Source organism: Diabrotica virgifera, chromosome 7 (assembly GCF_917563875.1).
Source record: "Diabrotica virgifera virgifera chromosome 7, PGI_DIABVI_V3a".
In the NCBI taxonomy this organism is placed as follows: domain Eukaryota; kingdom Metazoa; phylum Arthropoda; class Insecta; order Coleoptera; family Chrysomelidae; genus Diabrotica; species Diabrotica virgifera.
The window spans coordinates 233,929,608-233,957,461 of NC_065449.1; positions in this window are offsets into that span (position 1 = coordinate 233,929,608).

Genomic DNA, 27,854 nt, shown 5'->3' on the forward strand with positions numbered 1-27,854 from the left:
AACAAAAGACTCAATGGGCGCGTAGCTCCAGAAATCATGGTTTTAAGATATAGGCCTCTGGAAGTTATAGGTACAGTGAGCTCGTTTGAGGTATGTATAATAAATTCATTTTCTCGAGAATGGGCGACTCTGGAGATAAATTACGAATCAGGTCGATTTTTATTTTTAAATCATAATTTTTTGGCATATTTATCATACTAGTGACGTCATCCATCTGGGCGTGACGACGTAATTGATGATTTTTTTAAATAAGAATAGAGGTCGTGTGATAGGACTTAAATATGTCTTATAAGAAAAATAGGATGACGACGATGCGTTTGCGTTATTAGAAATATGTAATGAAAATAATACAAGTCAGAAAATGTTTGAGAATGGATCCAAAGAAGATCCATACGAAGTGTTGTTGCAGTAGAACCTCGGTATAACGAATCTGAAGGGTCCGAAAAAAAAAATTTGTTTTATCGGGAATTTTTCAATAACGGGGTTTGTTATATCGAGGTTAAATGCGGCCAATATTCGTTAAAAAGGGGTTCTTAAAGACGAATTCAAACCTCCATATAACGAACTTCTCATCGCTTAACCCAGTCAAAAATTCCTGTCACATCAGCATTGTACCCACGGATCAAGTCTGTCAATTTAGCTTTCTGATCTTCGCAAGTTACATCATCCACGGCAGCACTTTCGCCACAAACTTTTTTGAAACCAATTTCGTGCTTTTTTTTAACCGATCCAACCAGCCATTACTGGCTCGAAAGTCTGCTTGCCCTAATTGTTCTGCGAACTTTTGAGCCTTTTCTTGGAGCATGGGACCTCCAACGGGTACATTTTTATCCCGGCACTGTTTAAACCACTTAATATCAGAGTTTCTTCGACATCCTGTAGCTCACCTTTCACCAAGGGAAGGGGGGCGGGAAGCAGGTCTGATTGTTTTCATGCATGGACTTGTCTGTGAGTCGCCACTATCTACAGTGCCGGCAAAAAAAATCTTTACATTGCCAAATAAATCACCAAATTTGAAGACAATTTGCTTGCGTTCTGTCTGCGCTTGGAGGGGAGGATAGGGGAGGGAGGATAGCGTACTTGCGACGGGAATTATCTGTAGTTTACGGACTTGTTGGCTTACTTAGGGTATTCTGCGCGTTTGCACTGTAAACAGTTGGTTTTGTGTGGGTAGTCAGTATTAAACTTCTTCTCATTTACCGCGTAAAGTTTGAGATCGTCAAATTCTAAATTGAACTGACAAATATGGGTCGAAAGAGACTCACAAAGTAGGAGAAGGTTCGGGCTTTAACATTACTGGAGAAATTAGACTCTGTAATTACCGTAGCACGTGATATTGGTACTTCAAGGGGGGCTATTATCAACTGAAACGTTCGGTTGCAGCGTTTCAGTTGATAACTAGCCCCTTTTGAAGCACCAATATCACGTGCTACGGTAATTACAGAGTTTAATTTCTCCAGTAATATTAAAGTGCGAACCTTCTCCTCTTTTGTAAGTCTCTTTCGACCCATATTTGTCAGTTCCATTAAGAATTTGACGATCTCAAACTTTACGCGGTAAATGAGAAGAAGTTTAATACTGACTACCCACACAAAACCAACTGTTTACAGTGTAAACGCGCAGAATACCTTAAATAAGCTAAGCGGACCGTAAACTACCTATAGATAATTCCCGTCGCAAGTACGCTATCCCCCTCCCCTCCACCCCTCCAAGCCCAGACAGAACGCATGCAAATTGTCTTCAAATTTGGTGATTTATTTGGCAATGTAAAGATTTTTTTTGCCGGCACTGTATACTCAACCGAGGTTTCTATATAAACCGAGGTTTGGAACGGAGAAATGCGTAATACAGGGGTTGCGTGCTTTATATAGGGGTTTGCTACACTCAATATTCATTATACAGGGGTTTTAATTTATCTCCGCAAATCGTAAAAATTCGTTACATCGAGGGTTAAAATCGAAATAGTTCATTACATAGGGGTATTTTTTACATTGAGTCTTATGGAAGTTTGAAGGGGATTTAAATTCGTTATATCGGGGAATTCTTTACATCGGGGTTCGTTATATCGGGACTTCACTGTAAATCATCTCTTGGACAGTGATACCAAGTTCAAAGAATTTTTAGTACAACTACGCAACTGTTCCATTCATACTATACTGAATTATATAGAGGCGGAAATAACTTCGCAACTTACAAACAAACATCCAAGACATATTTCTCCCAAAGAAAAGTTTCTGCCCAAATATTATCTTTTATTTTTATATATTTGTAACTTTTTAGTTTCTTTGCATATAACGTGGGATTTCCTTTGGAACTCTTTCTATTAACATTTAACATTTCATCCACTAGTGCAGAGAACTCTTATTTATGACACCTATGGAAAAATCTATGGAGACAAGTTAGTAAGACATATAAAGGCGAATAGACTAATCGTCTTATAAACAATATTATGTTTTGGGAAAGACTAGATGGAAGAAGGTCTAACGGGCCTAGACAATGGTGGAAAGATGCAGTCAGAGAGAATATGGAGAAAATGGGAGTGAGACAATATAAAATAGTGGCAAAGGGCCAAAAGGCAATAGTAAACGACGCGGAAAAGACTTACGAAGAGTTATAACTACATTGATGATAATGATAATCATGTAGGGTGCTAAAAGGATTGATGCGCGAGGCAGACATAAATATTAGGTTTATCAGTGGGTCTAGGAGATCATATCTTACGAACGGGGAGTTAAAGACAGCTTTGCACCTGAACAGGTAGAACAACGCTTCGACCAAAGTTTATGTGCATATTTGACAAAATAGGTAGAAATCCCTTTTCTAACGTCAAGGCTGCATTGAATTTCAACTGTTACATTAAATTAATACATATAAAGTAAAGGGATATATTCCTCTAGTCTCATATTTCGTCTCAATAAGCGATTTCAAGAGTAAATTTCAATCTCAGATTGTGCGGTTTCGTCTCCCTCTTTCCTTAATTTTATCCTATTGGAACATTTAATATGTTAATATGATTTGCGTGTATCTCAACATTAATCAAGTTGTCTGTTGCCGCTTTATCTTTCCGCTTTGGCGGTGCTACTGTTATTTCCAAATCATCATTTATCACAGATCTACTCGTAATCACCAATTTTATGTTAGATAAATAACGTGTATATCGCAGACGACACTTTGATTGTTACCTTGAAGTAGATAAATTTACACGCTTGGCTGAGGGCGAGGAGGAGGAGGAAGCATGTGAGGAAAATTCCGAATACGGATGAAGAATTATGCAAAATTAATGCTGAAGTCTTGGTTTTGGTTTTCAACTAAAATTAATTACACAGGGAATCGGGGTTAGAACGCGAGTATCTGTTGTAAAATGTGTTTAATATATTATGTTTCTATTTAAAGCACTTAAGAGACTCTAAAATAGAAGTAATTTGAAACTAAATTTGTTTTTATCGGCTGACAAAAATTACGTGCAACAGACATAAAATCTGCTTGTCCTAGGGATGGCGGTTTTTGACAAAACACCGGTTTTCGGTTATACCGGTTTTTTGCTTACGGTTTAACCTGGCGGTTATAACCGGCCAAAAAAAAAACGGTTTTTGGAAAAACCGGTTTTCGGTTTTTTAATCCAATAGGTTACAAAGTTACATTTACAATGCACTTTAGTTTGCGATACTCCATTCGATTCGATATCAATATGATCAAAGTTAGTACTATCGAAAGATCATCAATATCAATATAAATAAAACACAATTTTTAATAAAACCATTTTATTCTATTAATTAATATATTTATTTATTATTTTATTATTATTATATATTTATTAATTATTATTAAATATAATATAGCGTAAGATTAATATATACATTGGACCGAAATAAAATTTGATTTGTGTGAATCCCAAAGATTTGTGAATTTCAGTAGTCAGATGTAGAGAACAGTAAACCAAAATAATTATTATACTACTGCTCAACAGAGAGCGATGAAATAATTCAGGTTCTATCGTCATTGAATATATTATGAGAGTAGAATGTAATATGCAATTATTGTTTTCAATTAATGATGCAAATTTTATTTACCATTTAAAAATATAATCCTCTAAAATACCCACCAATTTTTCTCTCCTCCCAAACCCAAAAAAATCCCCAACCATTTCAGCTTATAAAAAATTTCCCAGACTCTTTGAAATGGGATTTAAAAAAAAATAATATCAACATAAATATTTTACTTAAAAATAAATTGGATAATGCAATTTATCTTTTATTTTTATACTACCAACAAAAAAATTTTATCATGTATTACTTTTAACACGTTTTTATATTTGTAGAATAGGTACATTTTAACTCATTTAATACTTCCTGTATGGGTGTATCGTTTTGAAAACGTAGGGAAATTCTTGGAGATTCGTATTCGTAATCAGTAATTCGATATTCATAGTCAGAGCATTATTTTTGGTAATCAGAAAAAGTCATTCACTCACTTTCAATGTCAAGAGTTAAGTGTGAAAAATAGATGATGTTTGCGTCCAATTCAACCAGATCACTTCTTATGTAAATATTATGATTACAAATACCTTTTCAAGGAAATATTATAATAAAACTTATAAATTGTTTCTGGCTGATGTGAGATTGCACTTTCAGTTTGCTTTTGTAGTTATAAAATAAAATAAAATTTGAATTATGGTTTTGTTTGGAATAATTACTTGAGAATAATAATTATGATTTGGATCCAAAATAATACCTAACCCAATCCTAATCACCGTGAATACCTAATAACCGGTTTTTACTTTTAAAAGAAAAAAACCGGTTATAACCGGGACAAAAAACAACCGGTAAAACCGGTTATTGCGAAGTAAAAAAACCGGTTTTAGGTTTAAACCGGTAGGTTTTTCCCATCCCTAGCTTGTCCTTTAGGATCTCACTAGATACACACAATTAAAATTAAAAAACAATACCAAAAAAACCCAATTCCTCACAATGCGATGACTATCGAATATGAAGCTTGATGTTTCATGTCTCTAAACTTTTGTCAGTCATCCATAAACGAATTTACAAGAACTGTGATTAGCACATGAGTAACACTAACTTGGATTACGAAACGGATTCGGAACACGAGAAGCTATTTTTGCATTAAACGGGTAAACACAACGATATAATAATGTTCAGTAGTTCCAGTTCTTGTTAGAATTTCGATAATATTTTGATGAATAGTGCTGTAAAATGCTGTTCGATGAAGAATAAAAGATACACCGCCCTCAACCCACACAAAAACTAATAAAATGAAAATGTATAAACATTTCTTTATTCGGCAAGGCCCAAAATATGATGCCGGGAAAGTTGGAGAAAAGAGGATATGAGTTTACTGATAAGGGGGAAAAGACCTCCGAAACCGGTATAGACTGTTCCTGCACTCTCCGATTTAACCAGAGTATTATTCAGCTGCTGCATTTTCGTGCTGCAAAGAAATTGAAAATGTTTATACATTTTAATTCATTTACTCTTTTGTTAAGTACTAAGGAATCTTTCGTGTTGGAACTTTTACCACGCTGAGCAGATGAGTTGTGAATTATTTAAAATTCTCCCATCTTAATTTCCTCGGTATCCTGTATGATTTATAATTTTGAAAATCTCAGGAGGTTGTAACCAAAGAAAGTATTCCACCTGTTGTCAATCTGTTTATATGGGATTGATATTTATTGTCGTTTTCTGTGCTACTTCGACTGATAACTTATTCTGTCTTTCGGTAGATGGCTCTAGTGCATCCGTGTTATTTCTTTCTTTGCAATTCGGAATGGCACAAAGTATGAGGCCTGGGAAAGTCGGAGTGAAGAGGATATGGGTTTACTGATGAGGGGTAAAAGACCTCCGAAACCGGTATAGACTCTTCCTGCACTCTCTGATTTAACGAAAGTATTATGCAGCTGCTACATTTTCGTGTTACAAAGAAAATGAAAATGTTTATGGGTGATTCGCCAAAATAGACGGCAATTTCGAGGTAGAGAAATTTAATTTAAAACATGGTTTAGAATTAGTTCATTTTTAAATATTTTTTATAAAATGACCTACTCAACTTACCCATGATACCAGCAGAGATAATTTTTAAATATTTTCCGAAAAACGGAAATGTGACTTCGGAGTTGACTAAGTGTCCACGGTGTTGACGTAATTCTCTGTTAATTGAAATTTATGATCGTAACAATTAAATAAAAATTGGTATGTAATAAAACTATACAAAACACTTCCATTTTGATATAAACAACTACAGAAAAACATGAAAAATAGGTAAAATATCAATTGCGTCAGAGTTGATTTAGACCGGTATTCGTGTTGACAAAACTTTCCAATAAGTAGCCGTGTCTTCTCCGTTAAACTTCAAAAATGTAATCTGCTTTTGAACACAATCTTGGCATTTCCTTTCTATTGGGACCGTGCAAGTTCGGCACAGCGACCTCTATTTCTACGCTCTGTACTTTTATTCGCGCTTTTAATTATATTGGCCAATTATATTAGTCCTGGTTGCTGGATAATTGTCAAGACCATAGTCCAAGAAAATAATAAGAAGAAAAAATAAGATGCAGGTTATGTTTAGCAAACGTAAACAATTGTATGTAGTAAATAAAATCAGTTATTAAAATGCAGTACTGCAAGCAAAATACAATTAATTAAATTTACCTTTATATAATAATTGCATATCATATCAATATTGTATATCATATTGTATATCATATTGTATATCATATCAATATTGCATATCATATCATATCATATCAATACTGGGTGATGCAAGAGAGTATTTTTTTAAACAAGGATTTGACCTTACTGCAAATAAATCAGCGGTGGTGTTTTTTACGCGATATCGCTTACCAGTTATGACCAGCATCATGATTAACAACCTAAGTATACCCGTTCATAAGCACTACACTTATCTTGGTATTACATTGGACACCAAGTTAACATGGGATGAACACATTAATAAGTGCTTAATAAAATGTGAGAAAAGTTTAAATATTCTTAAAGTAGTTAATCGCTATCGATGGGGTGCTGACCCTAAAATTAATTTAATGTTTTATCGTGCATATACCAGATCCATTCTCGACTATGGAAGCATTCTATATGGATCTGCCACAAACAGTCGCCTTAAAAAACTAGATCGCATTCAATATAAGGCTCTGCGGTTAGTTCTAGGTGCGCTCAAGTCTACGCCTATAGAGAATCTTTTAGCTGAATCTATGGAGCCTCCTTTACATTTAAGACGACTATTTTTGGCTGAAAAATTTATTCTTAAATGCCAATCTTACAACCAAATTGAACTACTACAAAAAATATGTGACATCTCTGTTTCTAATCTTGTCGACAAATGGTGGCACAACAGGAATTCTCCTATTTTAGCAGTGGCATATTCGAACGTTTCTCAGCACCTAAACAGTCCAGGTGAATTAACTTTCTTTAAATCGAGTTTTAATATATCTTATGCCAATGTTAATGTTTGGTTCCCAAATTTTGACAGTGAGAATCCAGTTGACTTTCAGCAACATATAGCCAAGCTTGATAATCCATGCAGGATTTTCACGGATGGTTCAAAATCAAGATTGGGAGTTGGATGTGCTGTATATATTCCGGATCACCAAGAATCCTTGATGTTCAAGTTAGATAAACAATGTTCCATATACTCTGCAGAAATGTTCGCGATTTATCAAGCTTTAGAATGGGCTGTCAACAAAAAAATTTCTAACAAGCAAGTTGTAATTATGTGAGATTCAAGATCTTCGTTATTAGCTCTAGAAAACACACGTAAACATTTATATAAAAATAGCCTTGTCGTCAAAATTTTAGAAAACCAACTAAAGCTACTGGAAAAACAGACTTCTGTAACTTTCGTCTGGGTAAAAGGACATATTGGTATTTCCGGTAATATAAAAGCAGATTTTTTTGCTAAAGAGGCAATCTTAAAAGGATCGGAAATAACTTGGCTAGATAGAAGCGATCTAACAGCTACTCGCAAGAAAAGTTTGAAACAAAATTGGGATATTGAGTGGCACGCTTTCTGCAATCGAAGCAATAATCTCTACACCAAAATTCATCCTAGTTTACCTACTGAGCCTTTTGCTATCAGAAGTTATCCCAATAGAAATATATATGCCATGTTTATTAGATGTCTCTTTAATCATGCCACTGTCAAGTCATACCTCTATAGATTTAACCTATCCGAATCAGATCTTTGCGATTGCAATGGATATGTTGACGATATTAATCATTGGTTGTTTGGATGCAAACATAATGATGTTGCAATTAAGTTTTTGATGCACAATCTGGTTCAAGAAGAAATACCTTTCCCACAAAATAATGCTTCTCTTTTATATTTGTCTCGTAGAAATTCTAAAATTAAACAAATCATCTGGGAGTTTTTAAAAAGGTCTAAGAGGAAAATTTAACTTGCACTGAATGAGTCCGGTTGAATGTGTTTAGCAATAATTATTGTTCTTTATGTTTACCCTTATTATGTAATATTGTCTCCCTGTGAAAGTTCATTAAGTAGATTTTGCAGGGAGGTAATAAGAATAGAATTGTATAAAAGTTTATATTGAAAAAATTAAAAAAAAAAAAATTATACAAAAAAATATGTATACAAAAAAATATGTATACAAAAAAAAATGTATAAAAAAAAATTAAATCTTAAAAAAAAAAAAAAAAAGGAAAAAAAAAAGAAAAAAAAAAAGTATAATAAATTATAAAAAAATAAAAAAGAGAAAAAAATAAATTAAAAACACAAAGAGGGTGTAAACCTCCGCGGGGTTGATCCGGGTTGAAGCCTTATCGCTGTGTAAAAAAAAATATATATTTATTAGCATTTAGTATTAGTATTTAGTATTAGCATGTAGTTTTTTTTGTCGATTTAATTATTTGTAAATTAATTTAAGTTGGTTAGGGCCATGAATGAGGAGTATACCTACTGGTCAATTAAATGTTTCCACTTCTACATATGTATGTATGTATGTGCGTGCATAAGTATTATATGTGCGCACATGTACCTAATGTATTATGTAATGCAATGTATTATATTTGGAATATTGTAGCAAACAGTAATTTATTATCTATCGTGGCTGAATGGATCAAGTAATCCAAAGCCAATAAGAAAGAAAAAAAAAAAATCAATATTGTGGAGCAAGATATAATTTTTCTGCGTCAATGAGAGAAGGTATGAAATATACGTCAATTTGACAATTTCAATTGACAATATGAATTATTTAAGATAGTTGCAATATTTCTACGCGACTCGCGCACGGTCGTTTCTCGTTTCCCTTTCCAAGTACTTGCACACCGCGAATACATTTTTCTGTCTTTTTGCGCAACAAAATGATTTGTTATCCGCTTCCACACATGAGCTCCATGTTTTCACATAATGTGCATAAATAGACAGATGTCTCTTTTATCAACATTAGAGAAGACTACACAAAATGGTATATTCTCACAGAAATAAGCATAGCTGCATAAAATATTACTTTCTTTCATAAAATCTTTTTCCACCTACCTCTACTGAAAGTATACTTTTCCGGACCTGATTGTAGGGAGGAAAGTTGTCCTTTTCCTCCCTAGGGGGGAAAATATTTTTCCTCCCTAGGGAGGAAAAGTAGAAGTGACGTCATGGTATTTCATTTATGAAATATAACTTATTAACGCCCTGTAGAATATCTATTTTCTATTACGTAAATATTTATACATTTTAACGTTTATTTATAAAGCACCCTGTATTTTGCAGAATGGTAAAAAACAGTAAATTCTTATTTTGATTTAATAATGTTTACATTAATAATTTGACTTATATTTGACAGTTGACAGTTATATTGTACCTACTTGTTAGTTTTAGTTCTAATAAATTTTGTTGGTTAGTTACATAAATAAATTAAGTAAAAATGAAAAAATGATTTGTTATTTGAGAAAGGTGGAAAAACCATATGTATAACATGGGAGTAAAGCGCTTTTTCCTCCCTCGAATGATTACTGCCCTCCGCTACGCGTCGGGCAGTAACCTTCATTCTCGGGAGGAAAAATAGCACTTTCCTCCCTTGTTATACAAATAGCTATATTTAACGATTTTGGGGGTTTCGCCTTCATTTTTCCGTCGAACTCCAGTGTATACGACCCATTTTCTACAAAAAGAAGATAATATTACCAAACCGACCGAAACATCTTGAGAGCTTACCCAGTAACCCTTTTCCTATATCAGGCTAAATTTAATTTGTATTTTTTTAGTTTAAGAATGACCACTCACACACTTTCAACAACTCCGAGGCACGACTGGGCTTCGGAGTTGATGGCTTCGGTGTTGATGATTTCATACATTTTTAATTCTACTTTCTACAAATATTAAAAATAATTCTGCTTTATTCATGGGGTGTCAAAAAAACCTTATAGCGCATACTTAAAAGAAAAACATATTAAAAAAATTTGCAAAATTAAGTTTATACGAAGACTTCGGTGTTGACTGTATAAAAACATACGCTTAGCTTAAGACACTTTAAACAATTTTCTATCGCTTAACGATATTATGTTCGTCCACTTTCTTCCACAATTTGGGTTAGACTGAAGCGTTCCTCTCTTGTCAAGCTGCCTGCCATACAGTATAGTGCAGTTTGGCCTAAATTTTCATATATTTTCATGCAGCCTCGGTGTTGATGCACAAAGTTAGTTACAGTTTTTAGTAGTAGATTTTTATGGTTTAATTTTAAAAATGAAAGTTATTAATTTGACAGTTTTAAATTACATTGGGTTTTTAATTATTTATTGATAAAATAATCTGCACATTTGTAACTTTTCAGTGTGTAATACTATAAAACATATCAAAAAACAAGATGGGTTACAGCCTCGGAGTTGATATTTTGACATTAAAATTGCATAAAATGCTTGTAAAAATACTTTTTTTTTAATTATTATTAAGTGGCGTACAATCATCTATTGTATAACTTAACTTTGGCAACATAATTTGAAACACAATATGTAAAGGACTTAAGAAAAAAGCGAGTTACACAATATGTCGGTAATTTTGGCGAACCACCCTTATGCGTTTTAATTCATTTACACTTTTGTTGAGTACCTACTAAGGAACCTTTCTTGTTGGAACCTTTACAACGCTGAGCAGATGAGTTGTAAATTATATAAAATTCTCTCATTTTAATTTCCTCGGCATGCTGTAGGATTTAAAATTTTTGAAAATCTCGGGAGGTTGTAACCAAAGAAAGTATTCCACCTGCTGTCAATCTGGTGGTATGGGAACGATATTTATTGTCGTTTTCTGTGCTACTTCGCTATGCTACTTCTATATTGATAACTTATTTTGACTAATAAAATGCCACAAGAAAATATTCTAATATGCAGTTAGGAGCGAGGACTCGGCGCCCGGGCAAGCAAAAGCGCAATGATGATAAATATGTCACTTATTAAAATGACAGCAGGATTATAGCACCTCACGTACAGTCCCAGTAGGAAAATACTTCATGTGTACCTAGGACTCCCATGTGACAAGCATTTTGCCGATATGTAGCCTTTATAGCGCATCAGCGTGCTATCGTTGGTGGGGGATGGTCTGGAGCATTGGAGCTAGGTTGAGTGGTTACAGATCTATGGGGATCAGCTCTTCGCACCCTAATGAATTGTAAGACCGACATGTCATTTTAGTCCAGGAACCAAAGCTTTTCACCACATCGCAATTTTTACAGAATGGATAAATTTGCCAAAAATTTGAGAATAATTAGTGGATAGTCCATGGATCAAAATATATATGATGCCGACATGCACTTTTACCATGGGGGTGGTTGCCTTCCCATCTCGGGGGTGGAAATTTTTTTATTATATTTTGACTGCAAAATTAATAAAAACATTCATTCTTAGCAAACAATATTCTATACATTTTTTTGATAAAATTAATAGTTTTTGATTTATTCGCTATCGAAAGTGTTAGTTTTATATTTAAAAAATCAATGTTTTTAGATGGTATACTCATTTACGATTCACTCAATTTTTGCCGTAGAACAAATTCTATCAAACCAAGTTCTTGGGAATTAAATTACCTACAATTTCATATTTAAACATTTTTTCGTATCTCTGATGCTAATCTTTCTATTCTGAAGAAAATTGCATTTTTTACCAAATTGCAAACATTCGTTATTTGCTTTGAAGTTCAGTTTTTTACTAGAACCTATTAATAATACATAAATAAAGAAGAATAAATAAGACCAATGACTAAAAACATCGCTAACTTACACTATTATTCTTCCAATTGGATTTCTCCTTTTTTTTTCAAAAAAATATATTGATTTCTTAACCGTAATTTCTTTATTTTTTATCTATGAAGTTTGTTAAAAAAGAATTTTGTAGGTTTTTACATGATCTATAAGGATATTTATATTAAATCTTTTATATTAAATCCTTTTTATATTAATAATATTAATACTAAATCCTTTTAAAATTCTCAGTTACAAAAAGAGGTGGCATTGAAAGTGTTGGTAAAGGTGGTTTTTGCATGATATTACAAGTTTTTATTGTCAATATCTCACTCAATTTTTGCCATAAAAAAAATACAAAAACTCGTTATTCGCTTTTAACTCCATTTGTTTAAAAACTAATCATGTTAAGCAGATCAAACTTCTAGAACCTATTATATAAATCAAGAAAACTAAATCAGTTCAATGACAAATTTTAATTTTGGGTGGTGATTAGGGGGTTGTTTACGATCACTTTTTTGCTGAAAATATAGGGACCGACATTATTTTCATTATAAGTCACTTAATTTTTTTAGCTATAGTTTTTTTATTTCTGGAGATACATATTTTTAAATACAACAAGTTATCCTCGAAAAATGCATAGATTTCCGTCCTTTGACTTTGAAAACTACAATATTTAGCGTTTGACAAAGAAGAGCCAACATGTAATAAAGTATAACTCGATTACTATTGGTCTTAAAGAAAATTAAAAAAAAAACGGTTTTGTTTGGTTTTTTGGAAGATACATTTTTGTTAATCTTTCCGTGGCTCAGTGGTAAGAGCGCCTGCCTTTGGATCGAAAAAATCCGAAAGGTTGTGGGTTCGAATCTCACCAGGGTCAGAAATTTTTTAATTATTATAAATTAATAAATGAATATAGTTTCTGTCCTTGTGGGATCGGTACTCGCCGGAGCGGAGGGACCGCAGACGTTCGGATACAATTAGCGTCTCTTTGCAAAGACAATGACGTCGACTTTGCAAAGTAACAAGACACTTACTCAACACACACACTGCAAATTACTCCCCTGACTTAGTGATAAGTTATATAATTACGTGGCTAAAGGTTCTAGTTCTAAACCAAGGCCAAAATCAGAAAAAAAAACATTTTTGTTGAGTAAAGTTGTTTTGATAAAATAAAACTTCTTTAGTTATTAGCAGAAAACTGATTAAAAACATTGATTTTTTCGATATAAAACTAACACTTTCGATAGCGAATAAATCGAAAATGATTAATTTTGTCAAAAAAATGTACAAAACGTTTTTTGCTTATAATGAATGATTTTACAAACTCTTGCGGTCAAAATACAATAAAACTTTCCACCCACGAGATGGGGTGGCAACCACCCCCATGGTAAAAGCGCCTTTCGGCATCATATAGATTTTGATCCTTGGACTATCTACCACTTATTCTCAAATTTTCAGTAGTAATTGCACAAGAGCTCTAAAATTATTGAATTTTTCCCGAGTGACACTTTGCCAGTTTCACTGTCAAATTATGTGACAAATTATGTCAAAGTGTCACGAGGGCAAAAATTCTATATTAATCTTAGAGATAGAGTGCAATTTGTTGCGATTATTTCATGAATAAAACTGTTCAAAACCAAAATTTTATTCTAATTTATCTATGTAAGTACAAATTAGTACAATTAAACAAACAGTTGTAATAAATATTAATTTGACGGTTGAAAGTCCTCACTTTTATAATTTTTAAAACATTAATTGTCATTAATGTCACTGAATGTATTTTTTCGTAGCAACGAAGGGCATTTGACGTAATATACTTGACGACGGGAAATTATCAAAAAGTATCGATTTAATTTAGATTTCTGTAGCTTTCTATTGGTCAGAATCTCCTATGAATGAAATAATCAGTTGTAATTGCACAAGCGCTCTAAAATTATTGAATTTTTCCCCAGTGACACTTTGACAGTTTTAATTTCACGAGCCGAAGGCGAGTGAAATTATGTCAAAGTGTCACGAGGGCAAAAATTTTATGTTAATTTTAGAGTTCGAGTGCAATTTGTTGCGATTACTTCATGAATAAAACTGTTCAAAACCAAAATTTTATTGTAATTTATTTATATAAGTACAAATTAGTACAATTAAACAAAAAGTTTTTATAAATATCTGACGATTGAAAGTCATCACTTTTATAATTTTTAAAACATTAATTGTCATTAATGTCACTGAATGTATTTTTTCGTAGCAATGAAGGTCATCTGACGTAATATACTTAACGACGGGCAATTATCAAAAATTTTCAATTTAATTCAGATTTATATATCTTTCTATTGGTCAGAATCTCTTATGAATGAAATAATCAAACCAATTGGTCCATTCTGTAAAAATTGCGAGGTTTTGTCCTATTTTAAGCTTCATTATTTGGACTATTTTCTGAGGGGTGCGCATAGCTCAGAAGTTGAATTCGATTATATTGATTGATTGCATACTCCTTGTAGAGCCACTAGTCTTGAATTTTAATTATTTTAGAAACTCAAGTACTTAGAAGCAGGATAGAAAATATGATTTTTATATTCTGGCGTATTTGTTTTGGCAAATAAGGTATTTTAAAATGCGTAGGCTTAAGATAAAATTCGGCAAATAAAAAGTCGTCGATCGTCACTTCATGAAATGAAATTCCTCTTTAACTCAGCAGGTGGCATTGAAGACCCGTCACCGTTTTTCATGTTCAAAATATATGTATAACCTGATTCCTCGAATTTCAGTTTCTAAATACACGGCACAACCCCACCGAAAGCCCTTATCATTTTGACGTAGGAAAGGTTTCAATAAAAAATATGTATTTTCGATACAAACACATTTTCTTAAAGTGGGATTTAACGTTTGACTTGTCGTTTTTTATAGAAATCCAATATTTACGCTTTTTTACATCTTTATGTGAAAGTGCGCTGTTCCTAAAGATCGGCAAAGTTAAATAAATCTTTCATGTTTCCATAAAAAAATAAGAGGGAACGTTAAAAACGTCACATCTTTATTACTTTATATTTAAATAATTATTTTATTCCAATTTCTATTGCTTTTATTAATTTGCCAACATTTTGTTTTATTTTACTATTTTTTCTTTAAAAAATATTTGGCGCTCTCTATCTTTCTTTCTTTAAAGCTAATTGTGGATACTAGATAGATAATTTCCATTGTTTCCTGTTTTAAGCTGTCAGCTTCCAATCTCTGATTCCCATCTCTATGACATCTTTCATCATTACATTTATACATTTTTTTATTGGTCCTCTTCCCTTTTTTTGCTCTAATGTACCCTCCAACCAATATTCTTGACTTGTGTATTACCTTGCATCCTTTCTAAATGTCCGAGCCGTTCTAGTCTACCTGTTTTTGCCGGTATATTGTGATTGCGCGCAGCGGTCAAATACCTCCTGGGGTACTCTACACTCTAATACCCGAAAGTTAGGTTTGGACCGAAGGGTTAGGTCTTCCTCCTTTGAAAATTGTACTGTATAATATATATAATATATTAATTTTTTAATTAATTAATTTTTTAAAATTAGCAAAATTTCCGTTCAAAACTAATAAGAAGTAAATAAAACTTAGACATCCTGTTGAGAACCCTGACCGCTGCGCGCAATTGCAATCTGCCCGTTTTTGCTACTTTTGTTATTGGAAGGTTAGCACACAATTGGTACACTTCTACATTAACTCACCTTTTCCATTCTCCCTCTACTATTATTCCACCAAACATGCTTGGAAGCATCTTTCCTTTCCATGTTACCAATCTGCTCCGTATGATTTTACTCATGTAGGGGGGAGCTTTAAACTTTGATTTGGCTAGTTTCTGACTTTCATAATAATTATTTTTAACCGAGAAATTGAGCCTTGAAAATAGTTATTTTCGCTTATTGCAAATTTTAAATCGCGTATAACTCGACAACAATCAATTTTAGAGAAAAATCACAAGAGACCTTTTTTGTTCAGAATGACTCAAAGAATCAAAAAAATGTGCAAAGTGCAAAAATTAATTTTTTTTAATTTGTTGAAAAAAAATTGTTTAAACAATTTTCCAACCGAGGCACCTTCCGGCAATCTGTGGATTTGTTATACGCACCTCTTTTTGAGTAAGCTTGTGCAAAAAAATAGAATCGGAATAATTTAACTAAAGGGGGCGACGATATAGCCTGGTGTAGGCTGGAACGAAAAATTCGAAGTCATTATTTTTTATGGGGCTAGTGCGAAAAAGTTGTGTTTTGATGTATAATAAAACTGTAAGAAATCTTTTTTGTATTGGACCCTATCTTCAGGTTCCATATTAAATTAAAATTTTTGGAAATAAAAAAAAAATAAAATTTTAAAAATTTATTTTTTTTATCAGTTCTTTGAATCTAAATAATTGTTTTATGATACAATATACACTTTAAGATTGGTAGTCTGATTTTGTGTTAAAAAATGGCATAATATTTCTAGACTGCAACCTTGAACGAATAAAGCCATCTCTTGATTCTGGTCCACAAACAGCAGCTGATGCTTCAGTTACTAACTTAACAGTTCTTTTCATGGATTTTGTTTGACAAGGGCAGTTTAAGACCTCTGTGTTGTTGTAATTCCCAGAATGAATCATATCCCTTACATCTTCATTGGAAATATGTTTTAGCAAAGGAGGAGCCGTAACTTTGAATCCAGAAATAGAAATTAAGTCATTATAATCTACAGCAATAAAATTTAATGTTAATATTTTGAATCTCCGGATCTTTTTTCTTTCTGACTTTCTCTAGCTATCGGCATTCTGCGTAGTCCTAGCTCCCGTATATGTTTTCGTTCATCTTTCATCATACCGAGTAATACATTTTCGGGATGGGCAAAATAAGCATTCCTTTGGATAACGACATCGACAATTTTTCTTTGGTCAACTGGTAGAAATTGTGAATAATGGATAATTCGCCATAAATGTTTTGAACCATCAGAATAGCTAGGATGCAGTTTTATATAGAACCAAACTGGTGCATACACTTTTTGGATGAAACTTACTATAGACAAGGCGAAAACGGCGGGTTCGAAGGGAAAAATATTCCCATGAGATTTTTTTGCATAATCACATTCGTGAGATATCCCAGAATAAGGTTCAAGAAGTCGCCCACGTAAAAAGTGGGCCAATTTTTTTTTAACAATTTTTTTTTAATCAAATTGCAAGAATCAATGTTTTTGGCCCGAACAATTTTTTCCTTAATTTTTTGGACCATTCTGGACAAAAAAGGTCTCTTATCATTTTTCTCTAAAGTTGATCGTTTTCGACTTATAAGCAATTTAAAATTGAAAAAAACGAAAAATGGCGATTTTCAAGGCTTAATAACTCGGTTAAAATTTATTATTATGAAAGTCAATATATGACTAAATCAAAGTTTAAAGCCCCCCCTACAAGATCCTGAAGAAATTTTTGTCATTATTTTATTACTAAGCTGTTATTTTTAAGTAATAATAATAAGCGTCATGCACGTGTGCGGCCGCTGTAAATTCTGAGTGCGAGAGAGAAGCCATTCCAGCAGTCCAATTGTGCATCTTACTCGCACTCACATTTACAGCGGCGTCAATACGATCTTAACCGCTCATTGTTATTAATTAAAAATAACAGCTTAGTAGTAAATTAATGACACAAATTTCTTCAGTATCCTGTAGCGGTGACTTTAAACTTTGATTTAGTCACTTTCTGACTTTCATAATAATAATTTTTAACCGAGTTAATAAGTCTTAAAAATGGCCATTTTCGCGTTTTTCAAATTTTAAATTGCTTATAACTCGAAAAAGATCAACTTTAGAGAAAAATTACAAGACACCTTTTTTGTCCAGAATGGTCCAGAAAACCAAAAAAAAATAGTTTGGGCAAAAATATTGATTTTTGCAACTTGATTAAAAAAAAATTGTTAAAAAAAAATTGGCCCACATTTCACGTGGGCGACTTCTTGAACCTTATTCTGGGATGTCTCACGAATGTGATTATGCAAAAATATCTCATGGGAATATTTTTCCCAACTAACCCGCCGTTTCCGCCTTGTCTACTACCATAATTAATTGGGGCTGGGACATTCAGTTCCAGCATACAATCGAAGCAACCGATTATCAACTGTCAGCCACCTTGCGTGTGATATTTTCCCAGGTTTTTTAAGGCTCAAATCATTAGGACATTTTCCCGCAGCAACTGCTTGACTGATTTGGTACAAGTACTTCGGATTGATACTAAGGTCTGTTGTTTATAATAATATTGCTAGGTTGTTTTCTATTGCGACAAAATCGACAACAGCCTTCTCTTCACAGCGTTCCAGTAGTTTCCCTATTGACCCTGAAAAACCAAGTGGTCCACTGGTGCGTCCATCTAACTGTTGAATTAAATGATGTAAAGGTAGCTCATTGCAATGAAATAAGCATACTAGAGATTGAAGTGAAGTGCCGCAGTATTTTTGTGACGTAGATAGTTGGACTGTAACTGTTGACAAAGGAGCAATGAATTCTTCTTCATGATCATCTGCATCAGAAGAATTTGAGTCGAGACAAGCTTCTACTTATGGAAGGATTAGAGGAATCAACGGTACATGCTTTAAGAACAATTTCGTCGGTATTATATTTTTGAGAACTTGCCTCTGCCTTCATGGTTCTTTCCATTGTCTACCTTATTGCTGCATATGCTGCAATATCCACTGGTCCAATTGCCATTTTTCGACAGGATCGTTGATCTTGAAGAAAAATTTTCTCATTTTGTGGTACTTTCTTGATTTTATCACAAGTACACACAACACACACACAGTTCCAGTCATGTTTCACTTGCAAGCCGCGATATTCAATAACTTTTTACACACCTTTCGAAACTGACAAATATTTTCCATTTATGAATCAGATGCTTGCTGAGTGTTTGTGTACTTATCGCTTAAGATTTTGATACTCTGTATAAATATTTTTAATCATATCTTGAATGTACTTATGCGATAATGTTGGAATAGACGCTTTTATTCATATTTGTTCTACTTTCATTGCATATTCAAGACGTCGGAGATAGATGGATCCTTATTATTATTTGTCAACTTAAGTTCATTACGAATAAAGAGAAAGCACTTTAGAATGTCACACTTAGTTGGTAAGACACGATCATTGAAATTTGATTAGAGCCATATTGATTTTTTTGACAAAAATATTTTTTTTTGGTTTTTTCATTTTTCAAATAAAATATGGAACCTCAAGATATTTTTTTATTTCAAAATGCTCTCGTACCAATTGTTTTCATCACCTGACACAACTTTTAAACGACAGCCACAATAATTTTTCTTTTATTTTATTTTTTTGACCTTTTTCGTTCCACCCTACGTGTATTATATTAATTTAATTTATTGTAGGATAGCTCTGAAGATGGCTTTGAAAGCCGAAAGCGTTCAGCTAGGAAGTAAATATTTTTAAACACGTTTATATATTTCTTATGTTCCTCTTTTTATTTAGGCGTACCGTTGTTTTATAGTTGCTTTATTTTCTTCTAAAAGGGTTGGCATTTATTATTTAATGCTGATGGGAAAACCCTTGGTTTTGGTTAGCAAGTGAAACTAATTAGAGAACGAACTGGGCTGGAAAGCGAGCATCACTTGCGGAATTCAATTGTAAAATATATCCGATGTGTTGTCGGAGTTTTCCTCCGCTTTTCGAAAACATGTTAATTGTGAATTTACTGACGCGTTGTTGGGGTTGTTTATCCAGATTTTCTATTAATTGAAATCAATTAATAATGATGGTTCGTTCCGAGATATACTCACTGTTTTATTTATGACTTTTCTATATTCATTTACGTGAATTTTGTTATTAAAAATGTTAATATGATTTACTTTGAGGAGCAGACGTTGTTATTTATTATTTATTAAACGTATGACTTACATTTACAGTTACAATTGGGATCAAGCAAAGGAGATAAGTGTCGTATAAGAATAGAAAAAGCATTCGATAGATTTTTCAAAAATATTGAGTAAGTGATTTTTCAGTTTTTTTATTTTGCGAAATATCGCGGGATTCGTATTTAAAATTTTAAATTTACCCCCCACCCCTCACCGTGGAAAGTCGTGTTAGGTATCATTCGATACATTTTTGAAAAATATTCAGCACGTATTTTTTAGTTTTTCGATCTGTCATTCATTTCGCGAAATATTCGCTTTTTCCTTGTGAAACTTTGGAACTCACCCATTTCCTTACGCTCCGCTCAAATCGTCAGATTTTTTAATTATACACTGTTTTGAATGTACCGACGAATGTATCTTAATCCGACGATTTCGAGTTTTTCTAAGGATAGATTTTTTTTAACTACACTCGCTGGCGTATTTTGTATGCCAGGTATAAGAATTCTACTGCAAATATATTTAAAAATTTAATTGATGACCTTGTTTATCTCTCTAACCTATCGCTGGAATGTGCTTTACAATTTTGTTTTAATTTCTTTATAATCGGCGTTCTGGGAAGATCGCAATTTACAGTTTATTATTTGTTGTTTCGGATGGTGGACAATATACGCTACGATTAACGTGTGATCCAAAATTATTGTCACCATAGGTGGCTCTGAACGACAGAGATAGCTATACAGTACATGTCTAATATTAATTCAGATATACTTTCCAGTTTACGTCAACTTTGACAGATACTTGTCAGTATACGCGCGTCAACTTAAAAAAAATACTATAATTGAACATAAAAAGTAGCAGAGGAAGCAAAATTTTAGCTTTATACGAATTAAAAGGTCTTGAGATGGGTATATTTTCAACGTGTTTTCAATCTGTATTCTTTGTTTAGAAAAGTGATCATAACAACACTGAATATAGCCGCAGTTGGCCGTGACGTCACACAATCCGGCGGTCTTTCAAATTAAAACAAGATATACGTAATTTTTTGCACGGATTGCTTTAATCCCAATAATTGTGGATCGCTCGTTATATTAATATAAGTAGTAATATAAATGCATATTTCAATTCTTTTTTAGTCATTATAGCACAAAATTTATTTTTCTTTATAAACAATAATTTTTCTCCTGTAAAAAATTACATTTCAAACAAAATTTTATTAATAATTTTATTTATCATGGAATCCAGTTATTCCATGATTCCAGTTATAAATCCCAATTGGCTTACTGACAAGGAACTCCAAGTATTCACTGATGCCGGATAAGGTTTATAACAAACAACGAAGTGTATTTGTTAAAAAAAAAATAAATAAATCCGCTGTTTTTAAGGGTATTTTCTTGTGGCGTATAAAGTACGCCACGCGTGTAGTTATGTTCTAACTTGATGCGCGGGTAGTTAAAGGTTAACGAACTCCCCTGCATTAAGAGCCAATATATGGCAGAGATACATTTTCAGGGTACAAGGTTTCTCCACATGTAATAATCTGACGCGCTTACGTAACTGCAAAAATCCCCGCTTGGGCTCCCCTACCATTAGTCCGACAACGTAAATATGTTAATGACGCGGGACGCGGAAACGCGTCCAACCTGCACTATGAATTTTTCAGAAATTGGTAGACTCGCTCAATGGACTATAGCACAAAGATTCAAAAAAATATATCGGTCCAAAAAATTCTCAGAAGTAGTTGCACAAGAGCTCTAAAATTATCGAATTTTTCCCGAGTGACACTTTGACAGTTTTAATTTCACGACCCGAAAGTAAGTGAAATTATGTCAAAGTGTCACGAGGGCAAAAATTCGATAAGTACAAATTAGTACAATTAAACACACAGTTGTTATAAATATTTGACGGTTGAAAGTTATCACTTTTATAATTTTTAAAATATTAGTTGTCATTAATGTCACTGAATGTATTTTTTCGTAGCAACGAAGGGCGTCTGACGTAATATACTCGACGACGGGATATTATCAAAAATTATCAGTTTAATTTTGATTTCTGTAGCTTTCTATTGGTCAGCACCTCCTATGAATGAAATAATCAGTAGTAATTGCACAAGAGCTCTAAAATTCTATATTAATTTTAGAGATCGAGTGCAATTTGTTACGATTATTTCATAAATAAAACTGTTCAAAACCAAAATTTTATTGGAATATTTATTTATTGAAGTACAAATTAGTACAATTAAACACACAGTTGTTATAAATATTTGACGGTTAAAAGTCATCACTTTTATAATTTTTAAAACATTAATTGTCATTACTGTCACTGAATATTCATTTTTGCGTGGTAACGAAGGGCATCTGAAAAATTATCACTAGTAATACCACTAGAGGTCAAATTATTTCCGGAAATTTTTTTGAGATCTTGAATATTTTGAAAATTTCCCGAGTCGCAGACGAGGGAAATTTTCTAAAAATATTCATGATCACTAAAAAATTTCCGGATATTAATTTGACTTCGCGTGGTATTCGGTAAGAAAATTCCACACCAAATTTGCATTTGAAAATCCAAAGCTGCATGAACAGATTAATAGCGCGCCATAGCTTTGTCAGCAATTATTTAGGCTTTCAAATTCGTAATTTCTACTCATTGTAGTTGCATGGGAATACCATTTCAAGATAGAAAATAGTATATTCTTCAATTTTACATAAGTTTTGAGTAACTACAAGTGATAGAAAATTATTTTTTGGCGTTTTTAAAACTAAACTACGCAAAATTGAAAGTACTGAATGGGAAAAAGGTAAATAAATTAGTGTCTAAATATTATATATATTTTATTAGACATAGAAACTTAATTGAAAACATTCAAAGTCCTGCATTTTCGCCATTAAGAAGAGAGGAGGTGTCCGAAGAATATAGAAAACATCTTAGCTTTGTAACTAAAATGAATCAAAACTAAATTATGTAAACAAATAAAAACCAGTCTGTCAAAAATGTTCTGTTATTGTAAACGTCAAAAAATTTCCACTATAATTCGCTGTTGGGTACCCCACGAGCAAAAAATTTCCGATAAAATACCTCCGTTGCCATGGTGATCTGTCAAAATAACGTATTTTGATTGGTTCAAAATTACAGGTGTGGAATTTTCAGTTTAATTTTTATTTCTGTAGCTTTCTATTGGTCAGAATCTCCTATGAATGAAATAAACGTTAGGATTTACCCCACCTCACTTTATATTAATTTAAAGTAGAATTATATTTTGTCGTTGGTATACTTAACATTGTGGGAATTATTGCTTAAACACGAGAGTGTTAGAAAGTATCCTTTCGAATAGTTTCAAGATCAAATCAATAACACGCTGTGAAAATTTATGGCCCTTATATTTTACTTTCGAAGTTTCAAACTAAACGGTCTAGCGATATACAATTTACCCTTTTATATTTTGTTATTTTCAGTGACACAAAGTTTAACTTTTTATACAAGATACTGACGTGTAGCACATAATGTAATTTATTATTTGTAGATAGAAAACGTATCATCCGTCTAGATGTCTCTTTTAAGGTAAGAGATTAGCACAGCAAATTGATGTGTGCCATAGGCTTGATGGAGAGGGTATTTCCTTTGTCAATTGTTTAATATTTCTGAGCTACGATTTCTTTTTCTATACACGGTTGCGAGAAACTTTGGCAACACGGTAATTTCTCGGAAACCACTAGAACGGTTTTTATGGATTTTGGTGGGTGAGGGTCTTTTAACCCTTAAACGCCCAAGGGTGGGTAAAAAATGTCCACCTAATGAGTATTCCCTTGTAACATATTTATTACGTGTTTAAAATTTTTTAAAAAATTGTTTATTGTTAAAAAGACAGCCCTTTATGGAATGTTAATTTGGTTCTACCGATATTTTTGAAAATAAAAGTAGTATCTTGAGTTAAATATGGGTGGGCATAAAAAGTACACCCTTGGTAAAACTTGTTACTAAAGGTTTCTATATAATTTCTCGTTGGTAGGAAGATAATCCATATAATTATCGACGTATAATTAGATAATCTACATAATTATCCGCCAATGAGGAGGTTGAAAGGAAGAATGTGGAGAAAATCGATAAATATGAATTACTGGCTTTTACTGGTATGTTAATTTTGATGTATATTGTAATTTTGTTGTAAGGTTTGTAAATTGTTTATATTAATATTTTAGAAGATGCTGTGTTTATTAAGCATAAGATTCTTAAGTTTAATCCATTTCCAACAACTCTCAATAAATATATTAGCTATTTTCGAGGTGGACATTTTTTACCCACCCTTGGGCGTACATGGAACCTAAACAAGGTTGGGCGTTTAAGGGTTAATACGGCCGATATTATAGTGGTAATTACATTGTGGTCAAATCTTCCGTGTTTCTGTAAATCTAATGAACTTTTTTATTTCAAATAGAATACCCTTTATATTTTTTGTGTTTTGGAATTACTAAGGGATACTGATTATTTTTCATATGATATTCCCTATACCCAACTGCCATAATTTCGGAGTTATTGCTACATTTATTAAAAAAAAATCTTAAACAATTTATAAAAATTAATTTTTTCGGTCCGGGTAGACATTATTTTCCTCAAGTTAATCGTTTCCGAGTTATAAACAATTTCAAACTGAAAAAAATCGAAAAATGACGATTTTCTAGGTTCAAAAACACACGTAAAAAATATTATTTTTGAAAGTATGAAGTGCCTAAATTCAAGTTTAAGCCTTATTTCGGGAGATCGGGCGATCAGCCCGATCGCCCGTTCTCTCATATGCGCTTCATTAATAATTAAAAAGAAAAAACAATATTTTAGAATAAAACGTGCCAAAAATTCTTATAGGTGTCTGATAGAAGAAGGTTTGATCTTAAATTTAAGTAGTTTGCAATTTCAAAAATTATTTTTTTTTACTTGTGTTTTTGAACCTTGAAAATTGTAATTTTTTGTTTTTTTCAGTTTCAAATTGTTTATAACTCGAAAACGTATAATTTTAGAGAAAAATCACAAAAGACTTTTTTTGTTCCCAATGATCTAAATAACCTAAAATAATATCTACCCAGGCCAAAAAAAATTGATTTTTATAAATTGTTTAAAATTTTTTTTTAATAAATGTAGCAATAACTACGAAATTATGGCATTTAGGTATAGGGAATGTCATATGAAAAATAATAACGATCCCTTAAGGATTCCAAAGAATTAAGAAATAAGAAATAAGAAATAAGAAAGTTCAGTAGATTTCCAGAAAAACGGACGATTTGACAATGTAATTACCACTATGATATCGGCCGCATTAAAAGACCTTCATCCACCAAAATTCATAAAAATCGTTCTAGCTGTTTCCGAGAAATTACCGCGTGGCCAGACTTTCTCGCAACCCTGTATACATATACTAAGGATTTCTACAATTTTCACTGTATTCCTTTACTCAACCGTTCTCTCCAGCTCTTTCTGTCTTGCAGTCCCCTTTCCGTAGATTTATTCTCTTAACTGCTTGGTCCACTTCATCTTTGAAGGATCTTCGGGGTCTGCCTCTCTTCCTTTTTCCTATCGGGCTCCACTCTGTTATTCGGTTTGTCTAACGATTTTGGTCTGCTCTTCTGACAAGTTCGTACCAGGTTAATCTCCTCTGTTCGATTTAGTCTACTAGGTCTCACTTCACTCCCATTCTTCTCTTTATCTCTATGTTATTTATTCTATCTCTCCTTGTTACTCTGCAGCTTCTGCTTAGGAATTCCATATCTGTTGCTCCTCTGCTATTTTTGGTGTTCTTATTATTTCGACGCTGTCAAGCCAAAACGGCATAAACGACATTAACTTGATTTTTCAGGAAACACAAAAAACTGATTATTTTAATTTTTACCAATTCTGCTTATCTGCATAGTGACTCAAAAAAATTGATGATTTTTTTTTCAAATTTTAATATTTTGCGAACATGAATGTAGCTGAAAATACTGTCTGAAATAAATTAAAAACTAGAAAATGGCGCTTATGTCCAATCAAGATATAACATTGGAGAATATGCCAAACTTACCTCTGGCGTTTGTGTCGATCGCATCTTTGTAAGGTTAGCCAATATGGCGCTTAAAAGTAATATATGCCATTAGTGAATAAAAAACGAAAACTAAAAATTGTCGTTTATGCCAACCAGAAAAATTATGAAATTAGGAAGATTTTTGATAGGCTTTATTTTTTTAAACCAAAAATACATTCTAAGTTAAAAACAATACCCTAAATTCTTTAAACATTTTTTTGATGCTAGGATGAAATACTTAAAAGTAAATAATTCGCAAATAGGAGCGGATATCTAATAATAGCGGATTATAATTCATAATCACAGTCAATATTTGGTTCAACATCATTATTGATTTGATTGCTTGTATTTTTCTTATTTTGATCACTACTTATACCGGCACCCAAACCATTATCTGCTGCTAAGTTGAAACATGATGTGAGATCGTGACTAAATATTTCTTCTTCTACTGCAACGTCTGGTGGTTCCTCAAAGATGATAATGTCATTGCTAAAAGCTTCTGCAATGTTGGCATTATAAATATCATAAACCTCTAAGAGGAATATAGGGGAATTATTGTCAGTCTGTATATCATTTTTACTGCTTCGGTATATGTTTTATTTTCATTTATTAAGGCCATTATTTTTTTACTTGTGCTATTCATCTGCAACAAAAAAATGGCATAAACGCCAAAAATCGATCGCCATTTTTAGCTATATAAAATTGATTTGGACTATATGCTGTAATACAAAATGAATTGTTCATCACACTAGTACAAAGTTACAATAGAAAATTTTAAAATAAACTTTTTATTTGCGCAATTTTTAAATAAGAAACCTCCATAAGAATACCATTGAGGAATGGCGCTTGTGTCAACCACGATGTAAATATTTGGTTTTGGCATAAACGCCTCATAGTTTTTAGAGAATTTCAGTGTATTTACGCTTCAAAAATCAATACAAATTGAAAATATTGCAGAGGTAAGTAATATCATGTTACTTATCCATAAAAATTGTAAAAACACATACCTTTACTATTATTACTGGACCGAACTGTACACAATGATAATCTTACGGGCACTGGCGATTATGTCAATCGGTGTTCACGTCGGTGTTCACGTGTGTGACTAGACTGGCGTTTATAAAAATTTTAAACCAATATTACCCCTATTTTACTTTGTCTGGGGTTATACCGCGTTGACTGTCTGGTGCGGAAATTAAAATCCTATTTTTTGGTGCAGCTAACTAAAACGTGGTCATTTTGGCGTTTATGCCGTTTTGGCTTGGCAGCGTCCATTTATTGTTCAAGTTTCACACCCATAACTGAGGAAACTTCTTGTCATGGTATTATATATTCTTCTTTTTGTTTTTATGCTGATGTTCTTATCCCACAGTATCGGGTTCAATTTTCGTATGCAATCTCTTGTTTGTCCTAGTCTCTTTTATATTATCTTCCTCAGTTGTTCCTTTGTTTGATATTATGAAACCTAAATACTTGTATTTATCTGTTCCTCTGATTTGTTTAGCTTCGTATATTTCCAGTTGTTTTATTTCTGTGTTCTCCGTTGTTAGGTATTCAGTTTTCTTTAGGTTTATTTCCATCCCATTCTTTGTATATTCCTGTTCCAGTTTCTTCATCATAATACTGAGGTCATATTTGTCTTGTGCGATCACTATTTGGTCGTCAGCAAAACTTAGTGTATATAGATATTCGTTCCCTACTGCTATACCCATTCCGTCGCATTTTCTCTTCCATT